The following is a 19,556-nucleotide window of genomic DNA, read 5'->3' on the forward strand; positions in this document are numbered from 1 at the left end:
GTTTGTTAATTCTCTGAACTGCTGCCATAAACATCAGCCGCTGCAATGGTACGTCGTATTTCTGTTTGTTTGCTTGGCCTTAACGTCTTCGCCGCTTCTGTAGTTTTATATTACCATTGTGAACCAACTATGATCTCTTTATCCGTTGGTTGCTATCCTTCACCACTGCTAAGCAATGAGGTTAAGATAAAACGCATGAAAATGGGTCGGAACAAGTGATGGGGGAGATGCCAAGGCTTAAGCCGCACTAAGGACCATTATATAGATTATGTGGACCGAAGTCTTCAGCCTGGTCGTTTTGGCTGGTGCCGCTGTACGCTATAGGAGGCACCACGGTAGGGCTAACTAGCTCTGCTGCAGCTGCCGTCGGTGATGCTTCCATCAGCGAGGTATGGGATGGTAGTTGAAGTATATTTAGCTACCTTGGTGCCCTTACATGCCACTAATCCACCGAGATGAACTTGATTTTATCGACGCTGCCATCTCATACGATGTCCTCATGGTCGCCGTCAGCCGCATGAACGTCTTCATGTATAAAATTGTCAAGGAAACATTGTGATCCCGCGGAGACACTCAGCTGTTATCGATTCTCAGGTGAAAAGTGTTCTATACGAGTTCCCATGTGTTTACCCAAGGTGCAAAAAAGACAAGGGAATACGTTCTCTTATACATTGTTGTTTCCCACTGTTTAAGGGCTCATATTTACTCTTCTTAAAATTCAAAAGATCGATTTTATTCATTTGAATCATAAATATTAGAGCTACTTAATTTTTACTCTGATTGAACTGTTAGCAAAACCGACCTGCACTTCTGGATAAAGTTTGCCAAATCTCGCATTTGCAGTTTATGCAGGAACAAAATCTATAGTAAAAATTAAGGTTTTTTCGCGAAGTGCCCTATCCGCCTCTGAGTTTGCTTTTTTCCAATCGAGTTTTCGAGCATTAATACTCCGAGTTTCCCCAGGATGTTTTGGAAAATCGTCGGAAGCATCAAAACAATTTTGACATTGGCAAAAAATTCAGTTAGATACTTTTGCATGCAAACCTTTAGTAAGAGCCTCTGCGCGTATGTCGTTGTGTTGGCAACACAGAACAAACGTCCGTTCATTGTGCGGCATTTTGTACGTCGGCCATTTGCAATTCATGTTTAGAACGCGACGTTTGGGCCTCCTTCTCGCAGTAGCTCATTATGTCGGCTTAGCACTTGACTCTCCCGTCAATTGCTGCTGCTGCCAGCCATTCCGTTCTATCCCGTAAGCCTCCTTGGCTCAAGCATTTTCAGCGCCCTTTCTGGTCTCGTTTTGACGCTGAGCATTTTTCGTTGCTTTTATCTGTTTGTTTTATGGGTTGTTGTCATTATTAGTTGTGTCGGTAGAGAAATTTTCTGTGGCACCACTCTCAGCGTCTATTTCCAGCTCTGCTCAGCCGTCTGGCTTGTAGCCTATTTCTATGTCATAAGTTTGTATCTCTCTACCTAACCTTTTTAGAAGGTCCTGTCCCTTGTCTGCTGGGCGCACTCCAGGCCTCAACTAGCAGAACGAAATGCAACAAACTACCCATAACGCAATATAGGTCAAGATAGGTGACGTGCGATATATGAATGAATGAATAAATATACGGTAGCTTGAACTTCTGTTACGATCATTATGTTATTACCGAGTGTCCTTCAAATACAGAAACATATTTGTTTGTCTCATCGTTTTTTTTCTATCTACCGTCATCTTTCAAGTGTGTTACATTTTAGTTTTATTTTCGAATACGTAATGGACCTTTTGCACATTTTGTGTAAGTCTAATTTGATATCATTTCACCCGCTTGCCCCGACCCAACGGTCCCAATTAAATATCACGTGAAAACAAAATTATAAAGCGGTCCTTGGTCTCGTTTTGTAATCGATACACAATCCTTAAGGTACTTAGTCCCATTTAAAGTCACAGTGTTCGCTATTACGTGTATCTTCGTACTTCTTGAAAGGCTACGTTTTTTATCAACTATGCAGCGGAGTCTATGAACAGATGTTTCTCTTCGCCAAACGATGTCCTGTTTAGATAATTGTACTTAAATATCCTGTCGGACGCCGAGCGGTGCGAGCATTTTCGTCATATTCAGTATGCAAAATAATCGTAGTACCTAAATATAATTCAGGAAAATGCTCAATGTTGGATTATATCAGACTTGTCCTGTTTGAGCATGCTTTATTTCATAGCATAAAAAATCAACTGTCAAAAATTGAACTGCTCAACAAATGTTGAGCTATTTACTGTAAATTCAGTGCTTAATAATGATACTTACCCTGGCAAGAGATCATCGTGCGCCAACAAATCATTCACGAAGGTTTCTCGTTTCGTTTGTTTAATCACTTCAAGGCTCATCAAAAATCATCAGAGTAGTGATGAGGCTAGCCTGTTCAGAACTGAGCCTGCATAGAGCTTCAAGCTAGAGGACATAGAGAGGCGTGATTGCATACTCAGTTCAAATTTTTTTTCTAATATCCATTGTTTTATGGCGAAATCAAAGCTACGAATCATCGTACGTCTTTCGCGGATAGTCTCGTGTGTCGCCGCTAGAGGCTCTATGAATTACCCTCGCTAGCTAAAGAAAAAAGCATGTCTCTGTAACAGAGCTATATCTAGTACAAGCAAAGCGAGAGGAATTAACACGTTTTAGTTTACAGATTAATCATTTGTTACTATTACAATGTAATGGCTAAGACATTACCTTTAGCATCTTTAGAATAGACGATACACGTGTCTTCTCTTCAGATGTTATTTAATGACACAGTATGAAGCAGATTGGTAAACGCGTATTTAAATGCTGTGCTTTGTCATCGCGGGTTCCCTCTAGCCCGAAATCCTCAACTCCAACACGCAGGATCTATTTCGTGGCATCACAATGGTTTACGTAAGCGCGTCAGCTGTAGCTGTCCACCAAGAGACTTTCCATATAGGGTGGACACCTCGCAGCAGCGCAGAGAGCCAAGTTTGGTTACTTTAATATCTGAAGATAAAAAACTTGTGCAGGTTTTAGGCCTTCTTCATTGCCTGATTAAGTCTAGAACACGAAAGGGCACTGGGATTAAACATAACCATACAAAATGGCCTTGTCGGGCCAAGTTGCCACTGTTCACCGAGGACCTGCGTATGTGCTACGAGACTCCTATGACCGAACTGATTGAGGTTCACTTTAAAAATTGGCTTAAAAGAATCACCCGAAATCTTGGGGCTTTGTTTAATTTGGGTATGATGGGGAAGGATGATTGGAAGGAAATGAGCCAGTTATATCGACACATCGTGACTCGCTTCGCCGTCTACTAAGAAAATACTTGCTTCTACGACCCTACCGACAGATATAAAAATTCTAGCGCAGAGAAAACCTGTGATAAATATAGAGCCACTTGCTGCCACCTCAGTCACACCCTCAGGAAGGTTGATAAATCGTACTTAAAAAATCCTATAAGCTGAAGTGGTTTCGGACAAGTCTCTGTGTTTGAAGTTTTACGTCCGGTATTGCCGTTAAGCGCTTCAAGATTCGGACAACCCATATGACGCGAAGTGTCTCTATACTTCTGTGTTCATTCCGACCTCGTATTGTTAAGTTGTTTGTGTTAACTCTTCGACTACTACCAGCAAGAACGAGCAGAAATGGAATCTGATTGAAAAGAACAAGTAACATTTTTAAGGTCGTCATAAGAAATCATTGGTCGTGTTCGTGAAGTACACCAACGACACCTAGCGGCGGCCGCAATGGTTCAAATATACCCAATTTCGTCGATAGAGGTGGTTTCATTGTACCTCATCGTGGGGTGTGAGTTGTTGTTGGCGAACTGCATGCGCAGGTGAAATATAACGGCTCGCTGCCCCTGTCGCGTCCAGAGCATCCACTGTGTTAGTAGGAACATAAACGCAAATACTCACCCGAGGAGAGAGAGACCCACATGAACGGACATCCAGGTATACTCAGGGCTATCCTATGTAGATCTGTAGCTTCATTCAGCTGAGTCGCAACCCCCTTTCCCGTGATAATGTCATGATGTTTCCCAGAAAGGAACCATGTCGGGTCGACGGGTCGCCCGTCTAGCTAGATAGCTGCGGAAGTCTAGGAATACAATGTTAACGGCCGTATGGCGTACAATCGGCGTCACGATGTTGGCTAACGAGATGTTCCCTGTCATCCTTGCTCATCGTTATTCTGCCGTATTATAGCGACCTGCGTAAGTTTATAGATGAACGTGGTTGCTACGTATTAATAGAAGCCGGCCAGGATGACGTCGAACAAAATCAACCAACCAGCCTCTACTATTATTATGATTGTCATTCAAAGTGATCAAGAGGCAAAGAGTCGAAATGGCATGTGAGTTTAGTGAAAGAAAAATGAAGATGAGTGCAGCAAGCCACCGTCACAATGAAACGTCAAACTTGGACTCAGTGAAACCACGAAAATCACAGGGGTGACGTAATAGACTACATTGTCGTACTTACATATATCCAACACGGCTAATCAACAGGGTTCAGTACCTAAAAGATCAACTGGTGCGTGTACGAACATGGCTCACGAACTATATTTGTACTAGAAAAAGGCTTCATGATTGAAGTCGAATAATATTGACGCAGTAGTTAATGGTTTCGCTTTTAGATGTGTTTAATATTTCAATGCTCTGAGTCCCGTAGGCGTATTACCTTCTGCTTTGCACAATTGGCGCATCTTTCTGTGCCGTAGACTTCGGCAATATAGGCCCATTAGAAACTACACCTTAACGAATTCGTTAAAACAGGTAGTTACATATAAAGATCGTATTCTATTTCGACTATAGCGATTGTCCAATATGCAAGTTACCCGTCTATATCCACATGCATAAGGGGTCCAGCCGTTTGTTTGTTCGAGCGTGTGCATGTTTCCGGATAATTCACACAGTGGAAAAACCATTTGCGCTGTGGGCAATTTCAGACTGGTGTTGGGTGGCAGATGTCTAGCAAAACCTGATCGGGATTATTATATGTAAATGATGCGTCAGTTAAAAATCCAACATGCATCTCTTTCAAAGACCGAGTACGGTGTCGTTAGTGTTCCTCACCGACTGGTTATCAGGTTACTTAACATGGCCGTCCGCACTGCTTCAACATAGATAGTATATATCTATATGTGCGTATGTATAAGGAACAAACTGCAAGATATATCTAGCATCGTCTGCTAAATGTGGTTTGGCGCTCTGCTTCTCGAAGCACAGGCCCTGTAACGTCGTGGTACAACAGCCAGTAACAACTAGAACTTGATGCAACTGCTTATTCTCTCTCTCTCTCTCTCTCTCTCTCTCTCTCTCTCTCTCTCTCTCTCTCTCTCTCTCTCGCTTTCTGTCTCTCGCGCGCGCGCGCGCGTTGAACGACCGAACTACTGCTTTACATTTCAATAGATCTGCCATCAGAAGCGAAACGGTGTCCGAAATCTGAACGAGGCAAAGCCGCCTGGTGATGGCGGAGAGCCGCCGGCAACCGCAGCCGCAGCCGCAGCCGCCGTCATCGTCGGAGGCGGCGATGGACCAGCCGACGAGCGAAGGGTAGCACCGGCAAAAAAAAAACAGCAGCAGCGGCATAGGCACAAAGTCAGTCAAAGCGGCACTGGAGTGCCGAAGACTACAACGTCGGCTTGCCACTAGCTAGAACGGACGCTACCCCTACCCTATATTTTGCCCAGCGGTTACTGTGAAGAGCCGCGTCACCGTCATGCCGCTCTGGCTGCGACAGCGATAGGCGCAAAGGTAAAAAGCTAAGCGAATGTAAGGGAAAGGAGGAAAAAAATAAGGCGAATATTATTTCAGCAGCGGTTTAGCTTAATCGGCTGAATCGGCAGTTTTTTTTTTGGCTGTTGCTGTCGTCAGAATGTTACCGAGATGAAGAGGACGAAGTTAATCGCGATGGCCTGAACGACGAAGTTGGCGGGGGTCGAACATCGTGACGCCGACAGCAAAAGAAAAGGACCCCTTAGTCAGTGAACTATGGATATGAGGTATTATATACCTACAAATGAAAAAAGTCAGTGTGGGTGTTTTGTATCTGCAGGGTTACACAAAAACGCATTTGGTAGCTGTTTGCATTCGATTACTATAAGGTTTAGATAAATCGCACATTTCGCTTTAAAGTGACATCCTGTTAGTTATACTAACGGCTTACGCAAGGTAGTATGATGATAACTAAGGAGGCAGTATATATATATATTTTTTTTTTGTTTTTGTATTTTCATAGGGACCCGCATAGCATCTATCTCTAGCATACGAATTGCGTGGGCACTTATGCATGTCAATATATCTCGCTTTAAACGAGACAAAGCATATTATTACGCAAAGTGTATTAATAGCCCTTTCCCCCTTCCGCTTACTTTTCGACAATTGTCTCTTGGTCAACAAAATAAAGATAAAGGATCAGTCTGGACTATCGCCAATGCTCGTATCAGCGAGGCAGCTTCCATCAGAAAGATCTAACAGATATTCACAAATGAATATGCGAAATTCTGAATGCCGAATTGGAAACGGCTCGTAGCATAACAGGTCGACGACAACAGGACTTCATTCACAAACAAGGGATCTACTCTTCACCATTATAATTTTCAAAGGCATTCTGACATTTTTCTAGCTTCTATCGAAACACACATTTATTTTTTTAATTTAGGTATACAACGAAATTTATTTACTTTGTTTGCTACGACGGCCGTGTGTTGGATGGCGACGACACACAGCACGATCAACGTCAGCCCCTCATATTAAATTCGTTTTTTCCACCATATTATATATAGATGTATGTTCCAGTGGAAACAGACTATGTGTATATGATTTGCTCCTAATTATACATACTGTTTTTAATATTTGATTGTTCAATCAAACAGCCTTTGTAACGCCATAGATATAGTCGGATCATCAGCATGCACACACACACACACACAGAAAAATCCAAGATAGTCGTACCACTTTATTCATGATCTGTCATTTTGCTTTTAATGCCACGACCAACAGACCGATCAATCGATCGAAGAAACGAGCCAAATGATCCTCCTCTAACGCGCCTCTCCGCATCTATCCATCAGTTTCTCTTTTTTACTCCAGGATTTTTTGCCCCGTTTTTTCGACTACGAACCGATCGCGAGGGTGCACCCGTTGACTAGCACGCCCTGACGAGACAGCAGGTCTTCCTGCGTTTCGGTCCGCGAAGAAACCCATTTCCATATCTCTCCATTCGTAGCGTCTTTTTTTTTTGCGCTATATTGTTTCTTCTTCATCGACGTATGCTACGAAACACGAGCTCTGCCATCTTTGTAGCGTCTTACGTTTTGTTATCGTTATGTGTATAGATCTTAGTTTTAATCTATTCGTAAGAACTAGTAAGTGTGCATTTCGGTTTAGGGAAAGTCGTCATACTGACAGTGCCAGTTGGTGCGCTCTGTTCCCACTTTTTTCGTTCGTAAAATTGACAGAGATTATTGGAAATTGCTTGTAGACACCCAGTTCCTACTCTACGATTACCCTCAACACGCAACTGAAACAGACTCCCCGAAATATTTGCTCCGCTAAATTGACATGGATATAGATATATATGAAGAAGTGCTATTCTCCTCCATGGCTCCTCCCCGGATTTCCCCAGAAAGCGTGCTTGACAGACCTCAGAAAAAGCGTTTGGTTCTCGATGACGGGCTTGCGCAGTGACCATTCAGTGCATCAGCTACATATCCTAACCGCTATAGAATCATAAATTCACTTACCTATTTTATCTATTTTCTACTATTTGGATCGCTCTCCTGTTTCGTCGCCCACTAACGATCGTCGCAAACATGGCAGGCACGTACTAGAATCGCTTTGTAATATCAGACTGAAAACCCAAATTAGCCACTGCCTTTTGTTTGCTTTCTGTTTTAAATATGGCAACCAAACGTATCGTAGCTTTCATCAGTGTGCCAGTGCATACACAGTCTTATTTTTGACTCCATATGCCGGGGAAAACGGAGCTGGCTTGCGACCCTTCGCCAGAGTATTTTTTTCTTGCATTCATTGTGAGATAAAGCGCATTTTTCGAAGGCCAGCTGAGCGTTTCCGTATATCGTCCGTGTAAGGTATATAGATTAAGGGTTAACTGCGGATATCACCAATACATCAAACGTTGCGATGTTCGTCACTATCATATCTAAAAAATGATTGTTTTGTAGATAACTGGACAAATGTAAAACGTGTCTACACCGCATTACGGTAAAGGACTTTATCAAAGAACGTTTGAAGCTTTGGTAATCACATGAGCGATACGAATGTAAATGTATAAATATCTTGGCGGCGCAATAATATTTCATTCTATTTTTGCACTGACCAATGCTTTCAAGAAACGCCGACAGGCCGCAACGGCTCCGACCCAGTGACGTTGACTACGAACGGAATAGTTAGACCCATTTCATAGTAAATGTCTATTTTAGAGGCTCTATACACTGCAGCTGTACGTTAGGCTAATGTTGTTTACAGGAGATGTCCATCAGATCCATTTGTTGTGCATCTCCTCCCCTCTGTGTTAAGTATTCGCTTTTACAAACTCACAAAAGTTTTGCCTCTAAGTTATCTAGAGAAGTGTGCGGGTAATCTCGTAAAAAAAAAACAGCATGAATTCCACAGGAATATCCATAGGAAAGATGCATACACGAGTGGGCGCTCTCTAGGCAGCGAAGATCTCGTAATCACTAAGAGGAAAATATGAGATATACTAGACAATGAGGCATATATGGGTTGTTTTCAACAACTGCTGTCTGCATGGTACTGGTCTGAAAAATGAAAATATAGATAGCCAACATGTGGAAAAGGGAGACCAGTACTTAATACCTTGGTCATTGATTCGATATGCGTGACTCTCAACATCTGTTGAGAAATTAAAATATTACCATTGTCTTAATTATGACTAGATTTATTATTTACTGTCAAATTAAGATCAATTTTGACATCCATTACTTTGGAATCTTGTTCATCGTATAAACTGCACAAAAAAAATTGTTGCGTATACTAAGAAAACACAGACAATAAATAATTAACTTTTCCTTATGGAGCGCATACTTAGGTATTATAAAAAAAAAAACTGCGTTAATGTTTAGACAAATATAACCGTATCATACACACTAAACGCCGACCGTCGAATTCATAATGGGGTTTAGGTGATACCCCCCCCCCCCATTCTGCGCACTGTCACTGGGAGCCACGACTTACATGGACCGCTTGTAACTCAGTTGTAGTCATCCGTCTAACGAAATGCGGCCGTTGTACGACTATAGCACACCCCGTACGCACACCAACTGGGCATGCAGATACGTTTGGAGGTCCCAGATTGTTGTCAAAATGTGCAAACTGCAAGACTAGATTGACCTTTCTATGTGATATTGATTTTACGTTACACCATCTACTATCTGAACATGTTTAGTCATGTCTTCGTTGGACCGAATTGACATATTTCTCAGTTATCTAACTTATTTATCTCTGATGCGATATGGGAGTCCTTTTACAGTGCTCGTAATCTGGCCTTTTTTCATGAGAATTTCGATTATACATACTGAACAGATCTTGCAATACGCTTCATTCATGTTGTATTCGTCGCAGGACCCCAATATCATGCCCTTTCCTACAGGCCACCACGACCATGGATTAAGTCTGACATTAAATTTCTAGCAGCTTGTCAACACGTGCAGTACACGTTCTCCTGCAACGGTATCGAACAGTAGCTTCTGATATTTTTGCTGGAACATTTTATTACGAGTATTGTCAAACGATTTGCCCAAATACGGATGTCGGTGCGTGTTCACTACTACTCATACAATTTGTCCTCTTTTACGGCTGCTAGTTTTGTACCAGCTGCAAATCAGTGCTTCTAAGCAGAGTGTCCACTGGAATCGCAATCACCGTCGTGACAACAATAACAATAGCAATAATAACAATGGAAAACAAATAAGACGATAGGCGCAGGGACCTCAAGCAATAGGTAAAGCAGAGCAGAAACACTGGAGTTTCTTCTACCCACCCATAAATCAATACACAATAGGTAAAACCAAGTAAGACATTAGAGATATATATACCAGCATGTGTGTACTGCAGACATGGGATGTAGCAATAAGGATTAAAGCAGTTCTTCCAGCCGCTTAGGAACTTGTTCGCCATGCGGTGATACGGCGCGATCTGATTCCGAGATTGTTTTGTTCTTGCGATTGTCGGTTTATCAATGAGTTAAGTGCTCTGCAGACCTCTTGCTCTTCTTTGTTGCTCTGGGCGTTTCTTCGTTGAGGCCAAAATAGCCTATGCCGTCATCCCGCGCGACTCCAGGAAGTGGCTCAAAGGACGACACCGTCATTGGGCCGCAAATTCAGCTCTCTTAGACCCTCCGAAAAGGGAATGCCTCGAAGAAGTCAGTCGGCTTTGATGGTGGTGAACCAATATGGCTTTACAGCGTTGTATTACTATTGATAGTGCTCGCCGGCCGCCGACGAGCTTGAATCGGTAGAGCGGTATGTCGTACAGGGAAGCACAACACCCAATTGGTTTATTGCACACTGATGAAGCAGCGAACGCATCGGTCAGCTAATTTTACTCGGCAAAATGCATCTCCTCTTTATAAAGCTTTTCTTTTGCTATTGCTAAAGTCCTATTCAGCCAGACTGTTTCGATGAAGAAGGGCACCCACTATTCTTAGGAAACTAAGACTACGCGGGGTGCGCTACCTTTGAGGGGCAGACAGACACCTCCAGCGAGCATACGAGTAACGATACCAGCAACGAGCATTTCTTCAGCGGGTTGCTGAATGCTCGATCCGCACAAGTTCTGTTTATCCTCGACAGTTGTACTCCAACGGATGAATAAGAGAAAAGGAGAGAAGGGCCGAGAGGCGGACATAAACCCCACTGGGGGCGGAAAGCGAAGCGGGAAAGTCGCTTACAGATGAAAAGCGAAGAAAACAGAAGTCAAAAAAAAATAACAGTTAGTAATTGAAAGTGAGACGAACACCCCACATATAAAAACACTGACCTAGCTTATATTGAATCCAAGAGCTAAATTAGGTGGGGGCGCAAGTGCGATCAACGCTGAATTCGATCCAGAGTAACGAGTAATCTCGAACTTAATCAAGACAATATACTAAATAGCTTCATATAAGCCCAATACATTTTCGAAGATCGGTGAACTTTCTAACCTGTGCTATGGCTTTTGATTCGATAACTTTCTTTTACTTTTGCGTATTATTTAACAATAATGCACACAGATCCAAGTCAAGTAGCCTCAGAGACTATAAGAAATTACTTTTATAATTTCTAATTGTGCTTAAAACCTATAGGCTAAAATAGTGGGTAACTTCTACTTACTATGCGTGGCTCCAAGCTAGGCAGGAAATAGATTCGAATTTTGCCCACGAGATTTTGGGTCGAAATTGCGTAAATGGTTTGCATCCTTCGCCATATTTAGGCTGCCCTAGTTCACAGAGAGCGCGCTCTTCCTATCAAGTAGCATACGGGCAGTGACTTTGTATACTAAGACACACAGAGGTGTTTTATAGAAGAAAAACGGAAGTCCGTTTATAAAAACTGCCAGTACAAGGCATACCGTTGTGTTTCATTTTAACTAATGTGAGAAACTCTGTTCATACAGCTCAACAACTTCATTGAACATTGGTATATCGTAGTTTTTTTCCTATGAGCTGTTCTCAGGCGTCGATTGAGGCCACCGATAAAAGTTATGAAAAAGAATCGTATGTTATTGTTTATTAGAGTCTATGATTTACGCAATGGATGTACTCTGGGATAATTAGTAACTTTTTACGGGCGACCGCAAATGACGTTTTGTTTATGGTTGATAGTAGGCCTCTAATGCTTAGCCGCATTGAGCAGTAACGCTGAATTTCAATACGGTACATTGCCTTAACTGGACCCATTATGGTGCAAATCTATCTGTTTAAGATCTTTCAAGAAGTTCACTGATATCAGCACAGTCTGTTTAGGGAAATACAACAGTGATTCTTATTATTTTCTAGCGAATTATTAGCCCTTTTTCAAAGTTATCGATTTCGAACTGAACATTATTCATTAGAACCATAGACACACGTTATCTATGATGTTAACATGAACCTTAAGGGGTTGTGTCCCTCCCCTGGCGGTTGTTATGGCCTATCCATTTATGAACTGAAACGTGCGCCACTAGCGCATAGTAATTGTCTTTAGATGATAAGAACTGATTTCCAGTGGTTGGCTGAGAACGAATCAGCGTTCAGTATCTTCCACTGCTGTCTTCATCACCTTCGTCAAACTAAAAAGAGGGCCATGTAAGTGCTTGTCTCTGGGTCCTAGAGCAGAGCGGACAAATCGCCTGAACAACTCGTCTGGCGTCGGGTGAAGTGTTTCGCTATCGACTGGCGGCGTAGACTGTTTCGTACGCTTATAGCAATGGCTGTTGCTTGTCAGCCAGTTGTTTTAAAGTCGCCAAGGCGAAACGATTGTTGCGAGGCTGATAGACAGTTGTTTCACGACGTAGCTTCTGTCGCTCTGTGTCGCCATCAGCGGCAGCATTCAACCCGCTGGCGTTTCTGTAAACGCTTTCACAGGTGGTTGCTTTCAGGACCTTCGACGCTTGTGGGCTGCCCTACTGGTCGGACACTGCTGCTGCTGCTAGCTCAATATCATCTGCCCTGTGGACGAGGGCCGATCGGGTGGATTGGCGCGTGGTCGCAGGGGTCTGTTTGGTCGCTCGGGGGTCGGACACCCGAGGAACTTCGACACCGGCGACCAACCGTTCATGGCGTTCATCTATCGAATCTGTCCCACAAAACAGCTCCCTGCTTTGCTTGACCGATATGTCTGCCGCTGAGAGTGTTCTTTGTCGAATGAAAACGAGAAAGGCTCACATTGTCGAGATCACGCGGTTCTGGCCGAGCGCGTGCACCGGGCTACCCATGCCCGATAAAGTCTCGACGTCACACACACACGCACGCAGACATACACAGCGTCCCGATAGAGATTTGGTCAGTCTGATTGGCCACATGCAAATGCACGCGCATACACGTTTACGTTACACTAACACAACCGTCTGTCCATAGACAGGGGGAAGCGCAAATTGCCGTCAGGTCGTTCCGATAGTTGTTAGTGTTCAAAAACATTGAAGATTGCTGGCTCGTCTCGAATTATACAAGCGTCAAAATCGTCCACATTTAGGGCGAAAAAAAAAAAACTCCCAAGATTTAAAAATGAAAGGTGCAGGTGTTCGCGACACCGGTCTCTTCATAACGTCGCTGCTATTCCAGTGTTCTTCAGTATTCACCGAGCGTCACCTAAAATCGGCTGTATAATACATGTATAGGTATCAATGATGCCACGGATGACCGGTGCAAAGCGATATCGATCCTGCAGCCGCTGTCGTGCTAACGACAGAATTACCCTCTGTCTTTTCGCCATAATTGCTTGAGCTTCAGTTCCTTACCCAGCCAATGGGCAGAGACAGACTTAAATGACCAGTCACTCCATTATCCTACTGTGAAAATTGTAATAGTGATTCAATGGTAGTAATAAGGTGCATATATATATATATATATATATATATATATACTGTCTATGTCGATCGAAACGTTGGGTGTATAGGTTGAGGTGATAGTTTTAATTATTTGGTCGACGTAGAAATGATACGAGAATTGAACCTACAATACACGCCTTACGAACGACTCCGATAACAAAAAAAACAGAGGTTTATGACACGACAATAGAAAAAAGATTTCTATAGGTCTCCCGCCAAAGTGTCATCAAATCGCCCTCATCGTGCGGTTCGAGGAAGACATATTCTTCTGTATATATATTTAGATATATATATATACACATATATATATATATATGTATATATATATAGCTAGCTTGCTGGCTAACCTCTTATCGATTGGACAATAGCTGAAGACGACGGCGCGTATTGTCGACATATCGGAAAGGAGCAACGAAGTATCTATTGAAGATTTGCCAGAAGAGGCAGACGTAGAGTCATCAGATAGCCAGACGACTAACAGCTAACTTCATATCTTCGCAGTAGTAGTAGGAATGGTTGCAGTCGCCTTAAGTTTCTCCAAGAGCCGCCTGCAGACAAGTGTCGGACGGCAAAAACGGCGTCCTATAAAACCTACAGAACTTCTTCGAGAGTAGAGCACCTACTTGTGAGGAGGCTATGCGCAACTGCCTGATTCAAGTACAGAACGAAGCAGAATGATACATCCGTTTATGCCGAACAGGTCGAAACAAAGCTCACGAGATAATCCCTCTATGGGGTGCCGCCACCGCCATCAGCGCCACGCTGACCAGACCATTGAAGGTGAGCAACTACCGCTGAAACAAGGGACCCTTAGATATACGTGCATAACCAACCCCCTATCGCCCTTTTTACACGGCTCATTGTGTCGCTCAAGACTGCTGAAGTCTAGGGGAAACATTTGAAAAGGCGCAGAGTGAAGTAACACTTGCTCAATGTTTGGCTATGTTGTCGATAATTTGCTGTAAAGACGTTAGACCGTCAACCTGTGCCTTATGTACTTTTTGCGTGATTTTCATTTACATGACACAATACCATACAGTATATTTAATATAGATCATATCGTTGTTAGCAATACGAACACGCATCTACACAAAAGCCTTATTCTGAGTGGTCTTTGAAAAAATTCCCACATGCATTTTATCATCATACGCTAGGCTAACCCCGTCCCTATCTCAAAGGTGGTCGTTGACAAGGATTCCCACATTCCATCGTTGCTCTGATGTAGGCACCCAAAAACAGGCCGTGTGCACTTCATGCGGTCCCGCTATGAACAAGACATCGTTCGGCTAGCTTTCCTTCAAACGACTGATCGAGTCGCGCTTCACGATCCCGACCATCTTTGACAGAGCCCATTTTCTCTACGGGGCGAAGATTCGCCGAGCTAGGCCTCTCATCGGGAAGCTCAGAAGAGAAGACCGCCCGCGGCGAAGACGAACGGGTGCCGATGTCGTCAAGTCAACAACATCTCAATTGGCCCCCTGGCCGTCGTAGTGAATAAATACACTGTTTTGATACATTTCACCCTGTCCTCACGATTTCATTCCCTCATCACCTGTGAAGCTTTTTGTATTTCCTTCACAATAGGCAGGACAGTTTCGATGAGGATTGGGTGCGTGCGGCCGATGCGATTATCTGGCAGCAGTTGCTGATGCAGGACATCTATCTGCCTACATTAATGTCGGTATCGCTTAAAAAAATCGTTGCCAAACCTGAGCTGCGATTCATTTTCCATTTCTTGCCTGAACGTCCCTAGCCGGTAGGCAGCAAAGTGTAGGCCATTCGACGCTAAGGTGTAGCCTCAACGATGTTATCCCACTCCGCTTTCACATAAGCGAACTCTAATCAGAAATGATAAACGTAACGCGGGAGGGCTGACTGGTGCTGCTACGAATCTAGCGGTTGCCCTAGAGTTGGTCATGCACCATCGCTACCGCCCGCTCTGTTGTCACGCCTGACTGCGACAATCGGTGTAGCAGCAGCAGCAGCAGCGGGCTAAAACGGCGGCGGTTATGGGAAGTGTCGTTCGTTTATGTATGCGTAGTTAATCCCCGCAAGCTTCTTTCTCTAGAGGGCATCGTTTTCTATCTATCCCTATTCTCCGAACTTTGTTTTTCCACAGGTGCACATGAATCAACGTACGAGGTTTATTTTTATTCATGGTGCCTTCACGAAGGCCATGTTGCGTCTGCCGCTGTCAGTATCGTCCAGAATGACGTTCTTACAGTGCAGAGGCGAAACCAAAACACTGAAGTTTCTTGCTAACGGCCTAATCATCGATGGCAGTATCGCTACACGATTTATTAATAAGTCATATGGCTAATTTTGTTCGTAGATCTGTATTATACGTTGACTGTCATTGAATAACTATCCGGTGCAATACTAACTTAACGCTACCTATGACATATATTTGACAGCGGGGATCCCCAGCCTACCCACGTACACAAATGTGCCGTAGGCTATTGTAGGGCCAATGTACACCCAGAGTTTGAATAGCTTCGGATAATGACGGCCTCATCGTAACGTCCATTCGGCCTTTGGTGAAAAGGAAGAAGCCGAGATTGTGGCCAACTAATTGAACGAATAGAAAAAGCTTGACGGTATTTGGTTGTGTTATAATTATTCCAGAACTGTTACTCGCATGTTTATACGTCGTCCTTTTCGACTAATGAGTCAGCGATCCGTTTACGAGAGCGCCTATTTTCAAAGAGCGATAGATGTGCAACCTGATTCGGTGCTGGTCTCTAGTCACGCGTTTTTCTAAATGACGCCACTGACTGGCGTGTCTTGTGTCTGGTGCTGATCGCGGCGGGGGGTCAGTTGTCGTCTCATCTGGGTGCTACTTGCGAGCTCCATAAAGAACACCAATACAGGCTTTCGATGGGTCGTTCGATCGGTTTTTCAAGTACCACCCAAATGAGTGTACCAGTGAAAATGTTGTATGGTCAATGAGTTACTCTTATATGGGTTAAAGCATGCGAATAATTTTACGCCCTCGGTAAAGAGCCGGGTTTGTCTTATGATACAAAGTCAACAGTTAATTTTAAACATTTCATCAGTATACAACAATGAGTCTCAGTCGAGTCGTACGTTTTCAACGCCCGACCATGAATCAGTACTTGACCGCTGAAGTTCAGTTCTTTATTTAGGATCAAATAAATCAACATTAATTCATCGGCTTAATGATGAGTGACTTCGGAAGCCATCTATAGAACCTCAAGCAACTGAAGCATCACTGAAATGGAGTCGGATTGCCATCAATACAAATTAGCGACAGGTAAAGGTTACAATCTAGGGTATTAAAACCTTCATCAGCTTTAAGAGTTCACGTTCGGTATGGTGGCGCAGGGTCGAAGTGGGATAAACTTTACTGCAGTCAGTCTCATCTGGGGGCTTGAAGCTCATTGTGCAACCCCCGCATCTATAAAGAAACTCGATCTGGGGACAGGTACGTAACTGCTCGACATTCGAGGACACTGACATAGAACGGAGACCCTGCGGTTGAGGCGTCGAATCAAAACTGAAGGATATGTCGAAGCTGGAAACGTCGCTCAAAGTGTGGTTACTTGATTTAAACTATCAAGGCACAGTACATGTATATACATCGCCATGTATGGTTGCTAGTTATTTCTGCGTCCGGTGTGCATTAATGATGTATTGATTTGTCATTCTTCGACAAAATAGAACTAAATAAATCAGAGACTCTGTGGGAAGTCGGTGCGCGGTCCCCCCTAAACAAGATGAATTCTACCTGTAGAAAAAGTTATTTGGAGGAACGTTATATAGGTTACGATTCTGGTCCTTCTCGCTTACGACTTCTCGATCGACGTGGTGTATCCCACAATATACCGTCTCTTTTCGTATTCCATTGCCAATTCTGCCCGTCATTGTGATGAAGTTTATACGGCTTAGAAAAATAACAATAACAATTAACTTGCTACTTTTGACTATCGAGTGAGAATACAATTAAATAGGTATTAATATTCTAAACAAATCGCTCGTCTCCATAATCAAGGGCGATTTTTCTGTTAGTTTTTTTTCTAAGTCCCTTGCTAGCCTCGTTTATCGCGTCATTTATACGTAAATGCTTGTTTGCTATGGATCGAGCGAAAATCATTTGCGCCTATATGAGCAGAAGGCTAGCAACTGAGAGTCCGTCTTGATCACATATACTAATAGTGGTGGCATTCAGACGAGCTGAGCGCCCATCAGCGTGGTGAGCTCACTCGATCTTTCTGACCGCATGACAACATGGCGCAAGCCTGCTTCTTCTACGCGTAGATCAAAGAAGTCAGCTGGCTAGCAGCACTGCAGCATGAGTGTGATAAACACTGACCCTCAGGGTCTGCGCCCATGTGGGCTGTCTCTTTTTCTGAGATCTAATGCAAAATCGTGTTGGCGAATTTCGGCAGAGGACCGTGCGACAAGCATCGCTGTTCTTGGAAGACCTGGTCCTGAACCAAAACGACATCGAAGATACACGCAGACGACATTGCCTTGGCTTCCTCTCCGCCCCTCGGCTCCCAACGCGGCCTTTAGGGCACTGACAATCGTGTTTTTTTCGTGTTTTCAATCGAATCCGCTTTCGAGTATCTCGAAGCTTGAAAGAGTGCATGTATCGAAAACGTTTTGTGCTTAAAGCAGGTTGCCTATTAGAATGGACACAATGGCCTGTCTCTTCGGTGCACACTGCTAATCTAAATAGGCCGAACCTGTAATTTGAACGAGGTTCAGCCAGAAGCAAGCGAGATTGATCTACGAGTCCTAGAAAGTTTACAGTAAAACAGTGAACAAATTGGAACTAATAACTGTAGAATGGGGTTGACCTTAGAGGGAGCTCAACAGGGAGGAAAGACGTGTCGACTTTTAAAACAGATGCAACTCCTTAAAGCTTTATGATATGATCTGATGACACGGGTTCGAACTGCGATCATAATGAGTACTACGAAACAGGACTGACCAATATACCAACTCTTCTTTTTTGAGCGAACACATAACCGTGTGCATTCTTATTTCATTTAATTAGTTAAGTATTCTTTACTTTCTTTGGTGAAGATCTGTTGACGAGTATAGCAACAGAATCAGTAAGACTATAACTGGCAACGACCATTAAAATAGCAGAGGATAACGATTTTTCCCACGGCTTAATAATAATAGAAATTAGGTTGTGCCATACAATTGCACACGAACATATTCATGTCATCTTCGAATTTATATACAGAGCCAGCGCAAGTATATATTAGTACGATATGGTTCAACTTGAACGTGAATTAGCAACGTTTCCGCTTCCATGGGCTAAGTCTAATACATTTATGGCACCCAGTTTTTACCTATCGAATCTACACGATATCAGCTTCCAATGGATCTTCTGACCAAGATGCACTGGAACCGAAGTAGATCAGTTTTTTTTTTTGTACCCTAAGAGATATTCCAAGCAAGCCAAGAGCCCCGCAAGAACGAATGAGTGAAAATGGTGCGCGTCGTCCAGTGAAGCTTATCAGTATCAATGTAGCGACATGGTCTAGTTAAATTGCCAAGTGGCTGTATATACGATCTAACGCTAAACGTAGCACACAAGAAGACAAACGCGCAAATAATGACAATAAAGGTAATATGACGGATTACTGTAGCCTCAAGTGATCTCACCGATCGTACCGAAAATACTTAAAAGTTAGGCACAGCCTATCACAATACGCGTTTCCTGAGTTGAAAACACGAACGAGGAAATAGATACAGATACAAGCATAGGCTGGTGACAAATCCAGAACGAACTCGCAAAAGGAAAACTGCACAGGACACAAACCTGCACCTGTTACCTCTCGGAAAATGTTCGTGGTTTTCGTGGAACGCATATAGCAGCAGCAGCAGCAGCAGCATCGACAAACAAGGCGAAAGATATCAGGTCTGATGAGTAACAAACACAAAAATGGCCTTTTCACTTCAAGTAATCGTTGTATTGGTCCGGATGGTGAACAGTTGGTTTAGGCGTCGACAAGAACGTTGTCATGAATGCA

The 19,556-nt window shown here is 43.4% G+C and overlaps 1 protein-coding gene across 1 annotated transcript in view; it reads right to left on the reverse strand.

Annotated features, from left to right (window-relative positions):
• The window catches only part of LOC111268516 (LIM/homeobox protein Lhx9), a 42,516-nt gene that overhangs the window by 10,649 nt on the left and 12,311 nt on the right, over positions 1–19,556 (reverse strand). The gene's annotated exons all lie outside the window — the stretch shown is intronic.

The sequence above is a fragment of the Varroa jacobsoni genome, unplaced genomic scaffold (assembly GCF_002532875.2).
Source record: "Varroa jacobsoni isolate VJ856 unplaced genomic scaffold, vjacob_1.0 scaffold_1296, whole genome shotgun sequence".
Lineage (NCBI taxonomy): Eukaryota > Metazoa > Arthropoda > Arachnida > Mesostigmata > Varroidae > Varroa > Varroa jacobsoni.